The following is a 15,191-nucleotide window of genomic DNA, read 5'->3' on the forward strand; positions in this document are numbered from 1 at the left end:
CAGTTCATGTGAGGAAACCCACCAACATCCCAGAGTTGAAGCTGTTCTGTCCAGAGGAATGGGCTAAAATTCTTCCAAGCCGGTGTGCAGGACTGATCAACAGTTACCGCAAACATTTAGTTGCAGTTATTGCTGCACAAAGGGGTCACACCAGATACTGAAAGCAAAGGTTCACATACTTTTGCCACTCACAGATATGTAATATTGGATCATTTTCCTCAATAAATAAATGACCAAGTATAATATTTTTGTCTCATTTGTTTAACTGGGTTCTCTTTATCTACTTTTAGGACTTGTAGGAACATCTGATGAAGTTTTAGGTCATATTTATGCAGAAATATAGAAAATTCTAAAGGGTTCAACAAACTTTCAAGCACCACTGTATGCACCTGTTTGGAGCAGGCCTTCATGCTCCAGTGTTGTATTTCTTTAGAGAACCCTCCCTTAGGGGAATATCCCCTTGCCCCTGGCTGTTCCTTAAATGCTGGCTTCTTGCATTTTTCTCTGTATGACCAGTTTTAGTGGCAAACTCCTGACAAAATCACAGAATGCATAATGGCTGCTGTCAGGGTTGGGGGTTGGTGCGGGGGGGGATTACTGTGAAGAACTTATTCTGGAGTCATCATTATCGTGTGTAAAGCCTTGTACTTAGCCCTGTCACCTGTAATTAGCGTCAAAGGGGAGCAGCCACTGAGCTGACACACTGTACTATGACATCCTGTCAAAGCCCCTCTCTCTCTCTCTCTCTCTCTCTCTCTCTGTATGCTTTCCTCCATCATTCACCAAATGGAAGTCGATACGAATAGAGAATATTACAAAAAAAGAAGCAGCTAAGGAGTAAAGGAAGTAACGTATGTACTCTAAAATGATTCTATACCCCTGAAGGCTTCATATTGCCATATAGCATTTCCTGGATTAGATCAAGGAAACAAAAAAGATGACAATCTAGAGACATTTATCTCTTATAGAGCGAGATGTGATCGATCCCCTCATCTAGAAACCCTCAGCTGGGTTATTGCGACAGAGAGAGAGATTGAGTTTTTGTAATCAGTAAGATGGTGAAATGAGATTACGATCACAGCTGAGGATGTCCACAGGGCTTTTGTCATTAGAACATTTCTGAACTCAGCAAAAATACTCAACAATTTATCAAACTTCACACAGAGAACAAGTATTCTTTACACTATAGTTTAATCAGACTTCGTAGATTGTGAGCCAAATCCATTTGAGCTTGTGGGATCATTTCAGTAACTTAAGTTTTTTTCCGATGATTTCTTCTGAGCGCCATTAAAAGGTTCCAAGATTGCTAAAATAAAGATGCACGCTTGTGCATGATTATGAACCAGACTTATAGCATTTGTTCCTGTTTTGATGTTGCAAATAGCAGTGATTTTACTTCAGGGGCAGATTGCATTATTGCAGCTGCTGATAGACATTAAAATCCAATGAGATGCAGGAGTGAGAACATTAGTCTATTAAAATGTTTCTCCATTCTCAGCAACCTAATGACATTAGATCCTCATTTTTCAGCGTATAACGATATAATGCCTTTCTACCTATTTGCGCCCAAAGGAGATGCGTTTGCATAATGAAAATTTTATCTCCTTTGCTTTTCTCCAAGCAGTCTCATTGGAAAGAGACGACTACGTGTAATATCAGTGCAGTGAGTCGGCTTTGTGGTTTAAAGCAGTTGTAATTATGAAGGTTCATTAACTTTTCTTAGAGTCTCTGGTTATAGGGCGGTTTGCTGGAAATTCACATCTCTGGAAAACGAATGCAATTGGCAGAAAAACAGCACCATTAAAGTCAGATATAGTCAGGGTGGGGTTCCTGATGTGAGCTGTATATATGTATTTTTAAGACCCAAAAAAAACACTCAAAAATACAGAACAAAAATCATTGAATCATATCATATGCAAATCATTATATGCAGTTTGGTATCTATACTTATTGCCAACATTATTATTATTATTAGTGGTAGTAGTAGGAGGAGGAGGAGGAGTGGGTAATACACTCATTGGCCACTTTAATAGGAACTTGTTCTTGATTCTGATACTGTGTCCAAAATCGCTCCCTACTCACTATATAGGGCACTATATAGTGGGGACGCCATTTTGTAGTGCTGTCCGAAATGATAGTGAGGATTATTACACCCTATATAGTGCACTCAAAGTACCCCACAATGCACCGTGAAAAGTAGTGTACCGGTACAACCGATGGTCACTAACCAAGCAATATATCCCATCATGCATTGCGGTTGCGCTGAAAGAAATCAAATTAAAAATCTCAAAACTTGATTTAATAAAAGGCAGCGGCAAAGAAGAAAGTATTCAGCCTTGATTTAAAAAGAACTGTGGGAAATGTGCTCAGTATAATATGGATTTATCACAAAAATACATGCATGTATTTATTATTTTCAAAACCCACCAGCCAGCTGATCTGACATGTTTTAATTATGTGACAGTAATGATGTAAATACCAGCATTTTTTTTTTCATTTTACCAGTGAGCTCACTATATAGTCCTCTATATAGTAATTCCTTATATAGGGAGTAGGGAGTAGTGAACGAGTGAGTGATTTCAGACAGGGTAAGATTCCTGTTCTTGGCTGCAGGACTGGAACCCAGTGTGGTCTTCTGTTTTCTGTTGCATGCTGAGATGCTTTTCTGCTCACCATCGTTGTAAAGAGTTGCTATGAGTTGCTATATCCTTCCTGGCAGCTCGAACCAATCTGACCATTTTCCTCTGACCTCTCTTATCAACAAGGCATTTGTTTCCACCCACAGAACTATCTCTCTCTCACTCAATGTTTTTTTGTTTTTCGCACCATTCTGTGTAAACTCTAGAGACTGTTGTGTGTGTAAACCCCAGGAGATCAGCAGGTTCTGAAATACTCAAACCAGTCCATCTGGCTCGAACTAACACCCATGCCACAGTGAAAGAAAGTCACACTTTGAGATCACAATTTTTCCCGTTATGATGTTTGAACCTTGTGAACATTAATAAACTGAAGCTCTTGATTTGTATCTGTGCGTTTTGATGCTGTCAAGGGATCGGCTGATTAGAGAACTGCATAAAACAGCAGGTGGATGGGTGTACCTAATAAAGTAGCCAGTGAGTGTGTAGAGTGTAGTAAACAACATCATCATCATCATCATCAGTACCCTAAGTTATAGAACCATCAGGGGAAAAAAACCTGGCTTTTTTTTTTTAGAGTAAACGAATGTTAATTAATGTGATTAATGCAATTAAGTTTAACTCGATGAATCACAGTAATCTCTGATGCTATCTCTTTGAATTCTAATAATAAGCTGAAATATAATTAGCATATAAAGCTAAAAAAACAGAGACTCAATCCTTAAAGCACATCTGGATAATCTGCTAATCTTACTGAATGAGTGTATGCATTAATAATTTGCATAGATAAGCAGACTTGTTCCTAAAAAGTGGATTATCACCAGAAGGCTCCTCTAACGTCCCCTATAAACGATTTCATGGAAGACGTTATCATCATCAGACATACATATAGAATATGCATTGACACTACACACAGGATTGAGTGACTGCTGTCTGCCACTTCTAAACATTTGTGAGAAAATTCAATTATCACAAGCCTACACACTTCATTGCATTTTGTCTGAAAGAGTGAAGTGTGCTACTCCTCCAAATCTGATGTGGAACTGGGATTTAGAAGAAAAATGAGTGAGGACTAGGAAAGGTTCCATTTCAGTGGCGAATGATTGAATGGCAATTAGAAGGGCAGCTTTCATTAGCATTATACATATACATGTGTATAGAATGAAGGAATACGTTTCTTTGCATATCTCTGGTTGGAAGGAAGACAGGGTCAGAGTGCAGGGTCAGTCACTGTATGGCATCCCAGGAGCAGTTGAGGGTTAGGACCTTTGCTCAGAAGCCCAACAGTGCTGGGATTTGAACCTCTAATTATCCAATCAGTGGCCTGATACTCAAGCCACCACTGCCCTATTAGAGAAGATGACTAATCCAGCAAAGGAAGGAGTAACAGACATTGGGGTCAGACTTATTTATTTATTTATTTGGTGAATGGACCTATATTACCAGTCAAAAGTTTGTACACCCCTACTCATTCATAGGTTTTTCCATTTTTGACTATTTTCTTCAACAGAGAACAAAACTGAAGCCGTCAAAACTATGAAACAGTATCTCATCTCATCTCATCTCATCTCATCTCATCTCATCTCATCTCATCTCATTATCTCTAGCCGCTTTTATCCTGTTCTACAGGGTCGCAGGCAAGCTGGAGCCTATCCCAGCTGACTACGGGTGAGAGGCGGGGTACACCCTGGACAAGTCGCCAGGTCATCACAGGGCTGACACATAGACACAGACAACCATTCACACTCACATTCACACCTACGCTCAATTTAGAGTCACCAGTTAACCTAATCTGCATGTCTTTGGACTGTGGGGGAAACCGGAGCACCCGGAGGAAACCCACGCGGACACGGGGAGAACATGCAAACTCCACACAGAAAGGCCCTCGCCGGCCAGAGGGCTCGAACCCGGACCTTCTTGCTGTGAGGCGACAGCGCTAACCACTACACCACCGTGCCGCCATGAAACAGCATATGGATCATATATGGAATTATGTGGTAAACAAAAAAAAATATGTTTGATATTTTAGATTCTTCAAAATAGCTAGCGTTTACCTTGATGACGCTTTGCACACTATTGGCATTATCTTAACCAGCTTCGTGAGGTAGTCACCTGGAATGCTTTTCAATTAACAGCTATGCCTTGTCAAAAGTTAATTAGTGGATGAGTTTCTTGCCTTCTTAATGCGTTTGAGATCAAACAGTAAATAGTACATAATAAAAATACAGGAAATAGCCCTATTCAACACCAAAACTGTAGTAATCCATATTACGTCAGGAAACGCTCGACTAAGTAAAGAGAAACGACATCCATCATTACTTTAAGACAGGAGGTGTCTTTTCATTAAAAAATAAAGAAAAAATGCTCAATTAGAAAGTGCATCCACACTTTTGTTTGGGACTGTATATCATCAAGTTTTGCTCTACTGTAGTTAACAGCAAAGAAACTGCTGCACCCATAACCTTATATGAGGATGAGCCTGTAGTTGCAGGATGTTCCAACCAGATCTATGAATAATTCCTCAATATAAAAACAAAATGTACAGAGGATTTATTTAGTACCATCCATCCATCCATTATCCATAGCCACTTATCCTGTTCTACAGGGTCGTGGGCAAGCTGGAGCCTATCCCAGCTGATTATGGGCGAGAGGCGGGGTACACCCTGGATGAGTCGCCAGGTTATCGCAGGGCTGACACATAGACACATACAACCATTCACACTCTCATTCACACCTACGGTCAATTTAGAGTCACCAGTTAACCTAACCTGCATGTCTTTGGACTGCAGGGGAAACCGGAGCACCCGGAGGAAACCCAAACAGACATGGGAAGAACATGCAAACTCCGCACAGAAAAGCCCCCGTCAGCCACTGGGCTCAAACCCAGGACCTTCTTGCTGTGAGACGACAGTGCTAACCACTACACCACTGTGCTGCCCTTATTTAGCATTAATCAATTATATTACTTCATCATCATCAGACACACATATAAGAAGTTTACGGAAGTCCTGAATAACAAGTTGTGAAAAAAAGTTGTGAAGGGTTGTCATTAATTAAACTGAATCATTACTTTGACTTAACTCATTATTTCAAGATAGTATATTAATATTTTGAGTTCCCTCATTATTTTGACTTAATATCTCATTATTACAAGATGGACTGAGTACACCAGGCCTCCTCACCAAATATCAGACCTGACCTCACTAATGATCTTGAGCCTGAATGAACACCAATCCCCATAGTCTTCTTTCTTCTTCTTCCAGCTGCTCCCATTAGAGGTCGCCACAGTGGATCATTTGGATCCGCATATTTGATTTGGCATAGTTTTTACACCGGATTCCCTTCCTGACACAACCCTCCCCAATCTATCCAGGCTTGGGACCAGACTTGGGACACCACTTCTGCAATCCCAGCGGCTGGGTATTTTACCTAATCTGCATGTCTTTGAACTGTGTGTGGAAACCAGGAAGCCATGGCTTAATGGTTAGAGAAGCAGCTTTGGGACCAGCAGGAATGGTTGAAGTGCCCTTGAGCAAGGCAACTGGATAAGAGCGTCTGCTAAATGCCATTAATGAAACTGGAGCACCTGGAGGAAACACATTCAGACATGGGGAGAACATGCAAACTCTATACAGAAAGGCTCCTGTCAGCTGTGAGGTTTGAACCCGGAACCTTCTTGCTCTGAGGTGAGAGTGTTAACCACTGTGAGTTAGTGATGCTCCAAAATCTAGTGGAAAGCCTTCCCAGAAGAGTGGCGAGGGAGATTAAACCTGGACTGAGATGTTCAAAAATATAGTGTATTATGTCATTGTTTCTATTTCTCTAATTATGTAAATGGGATTATTATTGTTAGCATTAAGAATGAGAGGAATTAATAAATGAATTTCTAGTTAATATATTGTCATTTTGGGCGGCACGGTGGTGTAGTGGTTAGCGCTGTCGCCTCACAGCAAGAAGGTCCGGGTTCGAGCCCCGTGGCCGGCGAGGGCCTTTCTGTGTGGAGTTTGCATGTTCTCCCCGTGTCCGCGTGGGTTTCCTCTGGGTGCTCCGGTTTCCCCCACAGTCCAAAGACATGCAGGTTAGGTTAACTGGTGACTCTAAATTGACCGTAGGTGTGAATGTGAGTGTGAATGGTTGTCTGTGTCTATGTGTCAGCCCTGTGATGACCTGGCGACTTGTCCAGGGTCTACCCTGCCTTTCGCCCGTAGTCAGCTGGGATAGGCTCCAGCTTGCCTGCGACCCTGTAGAACAGGATAAAGCGGCTACAGATAATGAGATGAGATGAGATATTGTCATTTTGAGTAATTATCAAGTTAACCTTAATCTTATACTGTAGCTAGATTATGGGATGTTATAAAGCATATTCAGTCAAAAATAACAAGGGAATATCTTGAAATAATAAGAGGTTAAGTTAAAATAGTGACATAATATTTTGAAACAAGTTATTAATCTGGAATAATAAGATATTAAGTAACTCAATAAAAAACAAACTATATATATAAAGTATGTTTTTTTCAACAGTACTTTCTTCTCTATTTTTAATTTCAACTCTTGTTTTGAATTGAATTGATTCAAAGTTCAAAGTTTGTGATTTGGACTATTGGACCATCATAAATGAAAATCAGAACTCTCTCTCTCTCTCTCTCTCTCTCTCTCTCATTAGATAGATAGATAGATAGATAGATAGATAGATAGATAGATAGATAGATAGATAGATAGATAGATAGATAGATAGACTTTTTCTGTGCAAATTGCAGAATGTGTATATTCATTCAACATTTCTCAACAGTACTTTGTTCTCTATTTTTAATTTCAATTTTTTTTTAATTGAATTGATTCAAAATTTGTGATTTGGACTATTGGACCATCATAAATGAAAACCAGAACACTCAACAGCTCTTATGTGGCTTTTGCTATCACCCGTAACTGAACAACATTCATCAGATTTGTCACATTCTGTTCAAATTCTCACTTGGTTTCATTAAGCTTAAAGCTTTTCATAAGTCCAGGGTCAAGGTTTCTTGGATTTTATTATTATTATTATTATTTATTTATTTTTTATTTTTTTTTTTGCAGAATGCAATTATAATCTGTTTACACAAAAACATGCATTATTTGCTTTGTTCTCAGGCAACCCATTACAGTGTGAACTTTTCAATATGCATTAATTATGCACAAAAATTGAGCAAGGACTGCCTGCAGCAAGAAATCTTCAACTACTTAGAGCCTAATGCGTTTTAATCTCTGGTGTGTCTTGAACGAATGCACCAGGCTGATCCGCCTTTGCTTAGGGTCGACTGACATCTCTAAGAGCCCAGCATGCTCCGGGGCCCTCCCTTCATAAGCCCACTTCCTGTGCCTCATTTCCTCTCTGAGCAGCGCAAATACAATTAATCAAATGACGGGGAATTTTCAGCCAAAGTAAATGCGTCTCCATTAATAGGCTGACACTGACAATTCAATGACTTAATTCCTAAAGTAATGAAGTGAGAAACACTGCTTGCTGTGTCCTTTCACCAGACTGGGTTATTTAAAATTTCATGCCATATTTATTATATATGAATGAATCCATAGGACAGGTTTGATCATCTTCATAAATACGGTTTAGTCGTAGAGGTGAAAGTAATGTTGAAAACATGCAACTAATGATAAACATTATATATATATATATATATATATATATATATATATATATATATATATAGAGAGAGAGAGAGAGAGAGAGAGAGAGAGAGAGAGAGCAAAAGTATGTAAAGAAATGCTGTAGACTAAAAATGGCTTCAAAAATAATGAAATTAAATGTTTCAACATAAAAATAAAATACTATAAACAGCAGTAAGCTATAATAAATGAAACAAATTCAGTATTTGGTGTGAGACGACCCTTTGCTTTAAAAAAAAAAAAATAGTAATCTGAGGTCCAGTGAGTGCAGTTTTATAATGAAATGAGCTGTAGGTTTTACTGAGCATCTTACAGAACCAGCCACAGTTCTTCTGGACACTTTGACTGTCACACTCGCTTCTTCATTTTGCACCAAAACCCAGCAGCCTTCATTATGTTTTCTTTTTTAATCTGAAAAGTGCTCTCTTATGGAATATACTGCTCAGATACAAACATTTCCCCCCCGTAACATTTAATTTTGTGCTGGAAAACAAACGTTTGGACTCTAAAATGTTTTTGACCTGAATCGATAATGGAGAAATCTATAACAAAATTTGAATGAAAAAAAAAATAGGGTGCCTAAGACTTTTGCACAGTACTGTAAATATAAACATCCAGCTGAATCTAAGCATTCTCAAGATATTTTAACCCCAAACTTTGTTGCCCTTGCCAGGTTGTTTAGCGCATTCAACAATGCCCATCTCAATCTTGAGATGTGAACTCTATCGAAAACCTGTGGTCTGATTTAAACACAGGAATTTGAAGGACCTCCGTGAAGGAGTGGGTCAAGAGCTCTATAAAAAAGATCCTCTCCAAAAGAAAGAGACGGAATATAGCACAAAGAAAACACCTAGTGCATCCAGAAGGAGGCAGTTGTGCCAAGTCATCTGTTTCTCAGATGCAAATGTCTGAAATTATTAGCATCAGTGTCTGTTGATAATGTGGTTATACACAGAGAGACGCCTCACCATGGGAGGCATTCTGAATAGTGTGTGAGCCCTCCCTCTTTTTATCCCAATCTTTAGATCTCTTTTTATTCCTTCCACTCTCACTCTCTTACCTTTTTTCGTTCTGCAATCTACAAATCTCTTTGTTTCCCAATGGCGAGTCAGAGGCAGGCTGCAGGAATACCGTGGTGCACTCTGAATAAGAACACAGAGATATGAGTCAAACTATTCAGCCTTTAGTGCACTTTTCATTGGGGTTTGTAGCAAATCCAAGAGCTGAGTAAGTAGAGATTAAAGGACGCGTTCAAGAGGCCAACACTGGCTATCTAAAATGTGAGCTCACAATCTTGCAATCACTTGTGCTGACTCTTAAAAGTAGACTGCCTTTCAGATTTTTCAAGTTTAGGTCATAAAAAGAATTTTCCCTGACACCCAATTATCTTTGTTTTACAATTAATGAATGTAGAGCCATGTGGCCCTAAATTCTCCGCTATTTTTTCCTGCTTCACCATGATGCAATTCAAGATACTACATCATGCATGACGTGGTGGGCTTTCCCTGTTCGCGCAAGGCATTGTGGGATACAAATTTGAAACAGTAGAGAAAAATGAAGGACATGAGTGCGCAAATGAAACGTGAAAGACTGACTACAGTAACGGAAAGAAAGTGAGAAGAAAAGAGGTTGTTATATCCGAAGGAAAGGAAATGCAGGACCAAACTAATAAATATCGGCATCAGCGAGCACCTCGGTGTGATCAGCTGCTCGTTTAGTGACAGAATGATGGAACTGTCAGTGCACGCTCAAAGGGAAACCTGTAGATGGCAGTAATGCAACACTGTGGATGCCAGCTGCCGTAAAACCCAAAAGAAGAACCTGCGCATGCGCTCGCAGACTTCCTCTGTCTGCTTGACTGTGCAAAATGAGCGATTTTATGCACATTATTTGCTTGAGAATCACATCAAATTACATACATTTCCAGCCACAGAATGGCTTTTTTTTTTAGATATTACAGAAATAAACATATATCACAATGACCAAATTTCAGAGGGAACTAAATTTCACCGATTTTATGAAATCAAAAGGCCGTCTCGCTTTAATGAGATAGCACTTCATGCCCAATCAAAAAAACTATTGGGCATTCATTAAGCAATAGCCTGAATCCATATCAGTTTGTTGTTCTGTTCAACTAATGCTCTTTATTTAGTACAGTATGAGCTGCATTGTTACAGTACATAATTGTTATCTTGGCACATTATTTTGTCTTTGCTAGTGTTCACGTTTTTTCATTAAGCTTGTTTGGATTTTCAATTTTATATACTATTCAGATATTTATCCAGTTCTGTGGCTAATCAGCAGGCACGTTGCTTCAGTGCTGTAAGTGCAAGTTGTTTATTCCTTGCTTATAAAGATCCAGATAAGTAATGACCATAACTGAATAGTGATAAACATTACTGTACAATTATGTCGATTGTTTGCTAATCAGACCAGACAAAATAAATGAAATCTTTATTCTTCTTTCAGCCGCTCCTGTTAGGGCTCGCCACAGCAGATCTTTTCCGCGTATTTGATTTGGTGTAGGTTTTTACACCGGATGCTCTTCCTGACGCAACGCTTCCCAATCTAAGCACTAAGTATGCACTAGCTTGTACAAAGTAAATGAAATAAATCTATGAAAACTTGTTACTTTCTCAATGTGCTACTGTACCTTGAGGTAATTAATTTACACACATGCATTTGATTTGGCCACAACTGCGTTGGATCTGCTGCAGAAAAACTGGTCTCACTGAAATAAGGACTTTTTTTTTCACCCATATGCATGTTGATTGGTTGTTTTTATGGTTTATTTCAATCTGATGAAATAATTGGGACTGTTTAGCCACCATCTGCCAGGTAAGCATGTACAGTATAATATCCATCCATCCATCCATTCATCATCTGTAGCCACTTATCCTGTTCTACAGGGCAAGCTGGAGCCTATCCCAGCTGACTACGGGTGAAAGGTGGGGTACACCCTGGACAAGTCGCCAGGTCATCACAGGGCTGACACATAGACACAGACAACCATTCACACTCACGGTCAATTTAGAGTCACCAGTTAACCTAACCTGCATGTCTTTGGACTGTGGGGGAAACCGGAGCACCCGGAGGAAACCCATGCGGACACAGGGAGAACATGCAAACTCCACACAGAAAGGCCCTCGCCGGCCACGGGGCTTGAACCCAGAACCTTCTTGCTGTGAGGCGACAGTGCTAACCACTACACCACCGTGCCGCCCATGTATCATATCTACTAAATATAATCAACAATAACCTATTGGCATGTTGTTCAGAATTATGTAATATTAATTCACGATTAATGACAGTCAGTCTCCAGGTTGTATGCAGTCTATAGATGGTTTGTCTCATCTCATTATCTCTAGCCGCTTTATCCTTCTACAGGGTCGCAGGCAAGCTGGAGCCTATCCCAGCTGACTACGGGCGAAAGGCGGGGTACACCCTGGACAAGTCACCAGGTCATCACAGGGCTGACACATAGACACAGACAACCATTCACACTCACATTCACACCTACGGTCAATTTAGAGTCACCAGTTAACCTAACCTGCATGTCTTTGGACTGTGGGGGAAACCGGAGCACCCGGAGGAAACCCATGCGGACACGGGGAGAACATGCAAACTCCACACAGAAAGGCCCTCGCCGGCCCTGGGGCTCGAACCCAGGACCTTCTTGCTGTGAGGCGACAGCGCTAACCACTACACCACCGTGCCGCCCTAGATGGTTTGTCTAGACAGGAAATTTGCTTGAGTAAAATTTACTCAACTTGAGTAAAATTTTACTTGATGCCAGATATCATTTGGTCCCTCTCTAAAAAGAGTAAAAATTACCCTTTTGATAGAGCTGTTTTTTTTTCCTCCAAATTTCACTCTCTAAACTCAGAACAGAGCTAAATGAACTATTTTTAATGAAAATACTTTTAATTCTGAAAAAAAATGCTGAGTCATTTTTCCTGTGTATAGATGTAGTGTCTAACAGATGTTGGACGAACCAAATATCCAATGATTTAAATAATTGTGAATTGCTTTTACACTAAACAGTTTGCACATCTTTGATCGAATAAATGTTGTACATTTTGTGCTGCTTTTTTTTTTTTTACTTCCTTGAAACAGTTAGTTAGTTAGTACATCATTTAGTGTTTATCGCCTGTTTTAATTTGGTTTATGCCATATATGATTCACCTATCCTTGTCCATTTTATAGCACAGTGATATCAAACCTCAGATAAACGTCACTGGTTGGATCGTTTCTCAGATGATAATCGAGCTATTATTACATTATGAGTGAGAGAATATTAGCTTGGGGAAAATCATTCTGATTAATCTTTGCGACTCGACTCAGGCTGCTCAGTAATGAAAGAGCACTGTGGGATCGACTCTCTCCTCTCATCTCACTGCCAAACAAAGAGGGAAATTTAACCTTTACAAGAATGAGGTTTCATTTTCTTGATCCACCTCTTTAATTAGAAAAAGGTGCATGTTGAGCCTCCTCCTGTGGGGCAAATTCGAATGATCTGGGTTTTAGATTTTAGTCTGAATCTCTGACTCTTTTTGTACATAAGTTAAAAATGCCAACGTAATAAAATACTCGAATGATTCCAAATGAAAAGCAATGGGCAATGTTCTGCTGGGAAACTTTGGGTCCTGGCGTTCATGCAGATGTTACTTTGACACGTACTGTACCTAAATGTTGTTGCAATCCAAATACAAAGAGCGCATTGATGCTAAGTGCAATCGAGCATCTGATGGATGTGCTGGACAAATGAATGTGATCCGTAGAGGCCTCACTTCTCAACTTACACAACTTAAAAGCTCTGTCTTGGTGCCAGATACCACAATACACTTTCAGAGGTCTTGTGGAGTCCATGCCTCTATGGGTCAGGAGTAGGTTTCCCAATAACATTGCACTTTAGGGCTAAAGATCGAGTTTAAAGATGATCTTAAGCAACGAATGTTGTCTCTGTGTGTGGTTTTCCCAAACTCAGTGGTAAGAAGGAGTCTTCGAGCAACTTTGCTAAGAGTGTCTTTGCAATGCTCATCCTCAATATATGCATTAGGAGTTGCTAAAGGCATTCATACTGCCATTGCTGAAGGCATTAGTAGTTGCTCAAGCCAGTCAATGAGGTCACATGGCATTTGTTTTTAACCAAAAACCCCATGAAATATAAAGTGCTTAAAATATGTTCATATATTGTATCATCATTAAGCATTACATATATAATGTGGTAATTAATATTTAAATAATATTGGTTGGGTTTGAGTGGTATATCAGCTATATTCCATTCAGCTAGCATGATACTGAACGAGTTGTAGCTGAATGGAATATATCTGATATACCACAAAAAAAACCAGCCATAATTATTGTTATAATACATACACATTCGATGGAACAATTATAGATTTTATAAAAAGTTAAGAACAGGGGGGTAACTTACTAATATTGAATGCTGATTCTGATCAAATGTAATTCAATGTTCTATCAATCCAATGTACTGTACAAAGTCAAAGTTCTAACAATAAATGGGCGGCACAGTGGTGTAGTGGTTAGCACGGTCGCCTCACAGCAAGAAGGTTCTGGGTTCAAACCCAGCGGCAGGTGAGGGCCTTTCTGTGTGGAGTTTGCATGTCCTCCCCGTGTCTGCGTGGGTTTCCTCCGGGTGCTCTGGTTTCCCCCACAATCCAAAAGACATGCAGGTTAGGTTGACGTGGGGCAGCCTTGGGGTGAGGTGCCCTTGAGCAAGGTACCGAACCCCTGACTGCTCCCTGGGCGCTCTGGGTTGCCCACTGCTCTGGGTGTGTGTGCGCGTGTGTTCACTGCTTCAGATGGGTTAAATACAGAGGATGAATTTCACTGTGCTTGAAGTGTGGATGTGACGAATAAAGGTTTCTCTCCATAAAGGTATCTCTCTAAAAATGGTACAAGTCCAAAAAGCCTGAACAACAACCCAACTTATATACAAGCTATATCCTGGTCAACAGTTCAAGTTCAGTTACTTTTGGTCATAGTTAATTGTTACGTTGCAGTTGTTCAAAACAAAAGGTGAAGCTGAGTGAAGTCCACGAGTGAAGTCCTTTTGTAAAAGTCTCCATCACTTTTCCTCACCTCCAAGTGGAACTTTGACAATATTTCCACTATTGCTCTCTTTTCCAGTTTTTGATGTCCGCTGATCTTTTTTTCTCTTGTTAATATGTATGAAGAATATCCAGGGATGTTTTGATAGCCTTTCTGGTGTTCAGCACATCTTTCACTTTAAATCTTCCGCTTTTAATGCAGCAAACCTCACGGCCATGTTTGTGTACAAACTGTCAGTCACTCACTAGTGTGGAAGTTTTACATTTCCGATGTGTCTCTTTTCCAGTTTTTCGATGTCCATTGGTATGTTTTTCTCTTGTAAATATGCGTGAAGAATATATAATGAAGTTTTGGTAGCCTTTCAGGTGTTCAGTGCATCGTTAGTTTCAGTTTTCGGTTTATTTATTTAGTGCTTAAACCGAGCACTGACTTAACCCCGTCTTCTCTTTCTCTTGGCCGAAAAAGACTATGTGCATGCGCAGCAGAAAAGTTTTGATATTGGATCTTCGCGTGTGATGTTGTGTTGTCTTGACAACGTTCAATATTATAACAATATTGCACGCTCATTCTCCATTGGGGAGAGTGGTGTAATAGATGGAGGATAAGTGATATGATAACAGTATTGTATTCCATCGATAAACCCACTAGAAGGGAATAGAATACATGGTTTTATTCCATGGGAAAAGTGGCCTGTATGTATAATAATTTAAATTATTTAACATTTTTGGACACAAAGATTTTTTTTTTATTCCAAGTGTGTTTTTTTAATTAAATGAACAAATGTTCACATGAAAGAATGAGAAAATAATCAGCTTAATA

This window comes from Neoarius graeffei, chromosome 22 (genome assembly GCF_027579695.1).
Source record: "Neoarius graeffei isolate fNeoGra1 chromosome 22, fNeoGra1.pri, whole genome shotgun sequence".
Lineage (NCBI taxonomy): Eukaryota > Metazoa > Chordata > Actinopteri > Siluriformes > Ariidae > Neoarius > Neoarius graeffei.